The following is a 5,152-nucleotide window of genomic DNA, read 5'->3' as shown; positions in this document are numbered from 1 at the left end:
GTTCATTCATTTCAAATAAGAGAATCTGTTCCAGATGATTTATTCAACTTTTGCATCGATCATGCATGCATGAACTAAATCAAATGTTGTTTTAAGGTTTTTTCTCTCTGATGTTTTCATGACTACAGTGAACTTTTCTCAGTGAAGTCGACTTTCATGTCATCTTGCGATGAAAGTTTACCTTGTAATTCTATAATTAACCACATCTAATCAGTTTCCTCTCAATATGTTTGAGCCGCCAGATCCCTGCGTAGATTTCAGCACGCAGTTTGCAGCAACACAAACGCATTAAAGATAAGTGTGATCCAAGTGTGTTGGCATTGGGTGCATTAATTTATTTTGTATGATCTGTGGGCGAAACAACCAAAAGGCGTTCTGTCTGTGTGAATGTTGGGTGCTGGCGGTAGAGCAGCCACAGTTTATTAAGGTGATATCCTGGTTATGGACGGCGGTGCTTTGAGCCTCTCCTGCGCGCCGGCGGCCTGCATCAGACACATTAGAGCGCCGGGCCACACTAGATGGAGTTCACAGTCCCTGGAGGGGGCAGAACAAACAGGAGAACATTGTTTTTCAGCGCCGCGCAACATTACCTTAAAAAACACAGCCGTTTGACGCTCTCCGATGAGGCAGAAAATGGAAACAAAATAGAGAGGTAAAAAAAAAAAAGTTTACACAGCAAGTTACATGATTCAAACCCAGCGTGGGTTCTAGCTGGTACTTCCAAGCAATACAGGAGATGTTTCTTTTCTGAGAGTTGGAGGAGCGGCGGCGGCGGCGGCGGCGGTGTAACCTGGTTGGAAATTGCAGGGGAGATTGGGTGTCTTCAGGGCAGCTGGGAGTACAGAGAGATCTTGAACGAGAGCCAAATACTTTATAGGTTTCTCCTCAGGGCAAAGAGATTGATGAAGCGTGCTATTGCCGGCTAAAGAACGTCACAACTGAGATGAGAGAATGTGCGGAGCTAGAGCCGCCGAGTATCTGTTTCAATTACTGCAGCGCTGATTAGACTTCTGCTGCACTTCAAAACAATACAGCAGCAGTGGATGCTCTTTATTTTGGTTCCTTTATGTAGTTTGACAAATACGTAGATAATCCAAAGTAAGCAGAGAAATGCTCTAACCTAACCGATCTGCAGCTACAAAGTTCTGAGCAGGCAAATCATTTATTTCAGCTGCTCTGGTATTGCTTTTCATAACGTTACATAGTTTTAACGAGTTAACATAGCTAGTTGGCAAGTGCTAATCAGACAGCATTAATGGAAAATGAACAGAAAAAAGTCAATAAAATGTCTTCGACCCTAACGATGGATCAGCCGTTCTCCAAGCTTTGTTTTCGTCTTTCAAATAAAAGTTGTAGAGAACTGGGAAGCTTTGAATGGCTGAAATCAACTTCTCCTCCACTTTGCACTTGGCTGAACTACTGAACTACTGTTTATGAAACAAAATCACATCAGTAGGGATTGTGGAAATCTGATTGGCTGTTGAAGGCCGATGACAGTGAAAAGTTCAGCTGTGGCGACGAGCTTGTTGAGCGCCGACGCATCGAGTTTCCAGGAGAGGAACGGACCGGCGCTGACTTGGTCTGAATGCATGGTGAGAGTTTCATTCCAAATCATCAACATTTCAAAAGAAAATATATGATAACCTCAAAAACAGAACTGTTTTATGAGGTTTAGTAGGAAAAGATGATTCATGACTTCAATAGAACCCAACCGCATGCTTTACCTTCATGCCAGCAGTCATTTTGAAAACGTCGGCATCATTTTGTTTTTCCCAACTCTTGGTTATTGAAAACTCCTCATATCGAGAGTTCCAGCTGTGTTTCTATCATAAACTTCCTACATGAGAAGGAAAGCTGTGGTTTGACAAGTAGATGAGTCCTGAATGCAACGTATTAATATAAAACTGTGAAAGGAGCTTCTTTCAAAATGTAAAAGTTTGGTGTTCTGATTATCGGTATTTCATTCACAGTGATGGATTACCTTTACCGACTGAATTAATAGTCTCCAGTTGTTTTCTGTGCTATTTGGAATTGAATGGGAGTGAATGAGCCTGAGAAGTTTGGAAAAACTGATTTAAAAATATCTTTAATTGTGGTGCATGCATGTAAAAAACTGTCAAAATTAACATTGAAGGGATGGAATACATAAAAAAATGAGCAAAAAATTCAAATGACGCTGGAATTTTTCTTTAACTGCACCTTGCATCCCAGGTGTAAGTCAGTCCCTGATTGGATTGCTGGAGTGAAACCCAGCTGGGCTTTGGGTCTGAGGACCTGAGTGAGAACCGCTGCTGTACTGTGTGTGTGTGTGTGTGTGTGTGTGTGTGTGTGTGTGTGTGTGCGCTCACATGCCTGCCAGCTAACAGCGTGTGAAGGCAGCAGTAGGCGTGTAGAGAATCCACCGGAGGCGTTACGCAACACGTACACTTCTCCTCGACAGCAGCATTCATCCGCTGTCATGCGTTCCTGCTGCAGCGACCGGTAATGATTAGCTCTACAAGAAGCCCGTCATCCCACCAGGGAAACCGCTCCGCACAGAAACACTCACTGTGATACCGAGGCGGGAGGAAGGAGCAGGACACAGAAGAAGTCTATTTTTAGGAAATAATGAAGGGAGCGTGAAATAAAACAAAGGCCAATTTCCTCATCCGCCTACAGTGGGAATGAGCTGTAGGGATTGTGTTGAATGTAAAAAAGAAAAGAAAAAAGAAGTGCTTTATATTCGATGCAGTGTCAGTGGATTTGTTTCTCTGTTTGTGTGTGTGTTGTTTAACCTCAACACTAGTCTGCTGCTTTGTTCAGAGAATTTCCAAGAAAATCCAGTTTCTTAAAGTCTGTGCAGTCACATCTGGAGGATCAGACCCTCCGGCTGTGGAAATGTATATTATCTCTGTCAGATAGAACCAACTGCAATGTTGGTGCTTTCCCTGCTTGAATTCAAAGTGAATTTCATGACACTTGGACCCTTAAATATAATAGAAAGGTAACACACACCAAACATTGCTGACAGGCGCTGATCGCTGGAAGGAGACAGGAGACAACAAGCAAACTACAACAAGAAAGTGTGCTGCACACTCTAGCTCCATAGAAAATATTTTTTATTTGATGATGTTTCGGCCCTACAGCCATCTTCAAGATCAAGACTGACCCTGACTTGGAGAGTTGGACCCTTAAAAACTGGTTAAAACTTAATTTTATATGGAATCCAAGAGTGGAAATAATTAATTACATTTACTCACGTTACTGTCATTGAGTAGCTTTTTTGTCTACTTGTACTTTGAGTATGTTTTAAAGTCAGTAATTTTACTTTAGAACATGTTTTTTCTGGAAAAGATATACATATGTTTTTAGTACGGGGGGCCTCAGTGGGAGACACCACACACCTGCATCAGGGAGACTCTTCAACAGTCAACTGCAATCAACTCTTCATTCCTGGAAAAGTAACTTTTTGGATGATGGGTGTTTTTCACCCAACAACAGCAACGAGCCGCCATGTCTCCCACTGTCTCAATAAGCTTTGTAAAATATATAAACACTCTTAAAACAAACTCTGCATGCAGTGGGAATATATTTACAGATATTACTCTTTGTTATTGTCTTGTTTATTTTATAGCATTCTTGTTGACAGAGAGCTGCACAAGGCTTTACAGCAGAACAATAAAATCATGAGATGATGCCTATAAAACAATAATCTACAGTTTCAAATGGGAGTGTATTATAACTGAGTGTAGTTATGAATTTTATTGCTGTTGTTATGGATTCATGTGGGTCTCTGCTTGTTTATCCATCACGACTCCTGGTCAGGGATTTCCCAGCAGCCATCAGACAAATGCTGCTTCATTCTGTGTCTGTTGACTTACAGCCACAGGTGACGAAGGACGGTAACCAGCCGTCGTTTGGAGGCCGAACTGCTGAGGAAACAGTGAAAGTGATGCTGTTGACCTTTAGGCTGCGTTCACAGCCAGCGTGTTCTGATCGGTTTATTTCCCTCCTTTAGTTCTGTTTGTCCAGGTGAGAACGATGCCATCTGAATAACGGCACAGAGACGCCTGGAAATGTGAAAAGTGAAGAAGTGGAGCGAGAACGTAATCCAAACAAACTACAGGAAACGACCCCAAAATGCAAGGCATTATGGGTAGCAGGGTTAGGGTGAGCAGGGGAAAAGTAAGTTAATTTCCTGCCTGGTTTCCAGACAGCAGCAGACTTCAGTATCCTGCGGCTTCATGACAATCTGTCAAGTCAGTTTATTTATAAAACACTTTAACAAACAGACTGACCACAAAGTACAAGAGACACAAAGACGGATAAAACAGGAAAATAAGACAAGATACAGATCAGTTACACAACAAACTGTAGGACACATGTACAGTATGTTTTTATTATATTTATAAAGTACAATAAAATGCCCCGTACATTTTTTGATGATACATAAATATCCATGTAGTGATATTTATATCGATTTGAAATATATTTTGATTAAATCCACTTTTTTTTAAAATTATTTATATTTAATTGAATTTTCAAACTTTATAACATGTACATACAAATAGACAAATAATAATGAGGGATATAAATGAAGGGGGGGGGGGGGCATTCAAAGGGGTTAAAACAACAGCAACAAAAAAAAAATGTAATAAATAAATAAAATGACAATAAAATAAGTTCTCTCTCGATCTGAGATCTATAGCAAATACTATTTAAAGAGGCAGCATCAACTCTGTATGTAGTAATGTAATATAGTGTAAGTGTAAGTGCAATAGCTGTTTAATATAATTCCATATTTCCACAGTGAGTTTCTGTGACTCACACTTCCCAAAATGGTTTTAATAAATTAGAAAACAGTCAGACTTTAGACTTTAAAATTCTGTAATTCAAGGACATGAGATGGAAAAGTTTAATGCACGAGATAAATATAGTTCCCTGGTTTTGGTTCATTTGTGCCTTCATTTTCATGATTTTGTGAACACAATTTCAGAATTTTTGTTTACAAATTAACGAACGTTTGCCCACAGCCTGGTGAAATGTGACAACATGCTGAATAAAGATAGATTTAGTTGAATGAGGTTTTTGATAAGTAATGTAATGGATAGATGTGATGATTATATTTTACTAAAGGTGGAAAAACTGTCATGCAAGGAGTTACTGATATTAT

The sequence above is a fragment of the Centroberyx gerrardi genome, chromosome 4 (assembly GCF_048128805.1).
Source record: "Centroberyx gerrardi isolate f3 chromosome 4, fCenGer3.hap1.cur.20231027, whole genome shotgun sequence".
Lineage (NCBI taxonomy): Eukaryota > Metazoa > Chordata > Actinopteri > Beryciformes > Berycidae > Centroberyx > Centroberyx gerrardi.
The sequence above is the reverse complement of the archived record's forward strand: the minus strand, read 5'-3'. Positions refer to the sequence as shown.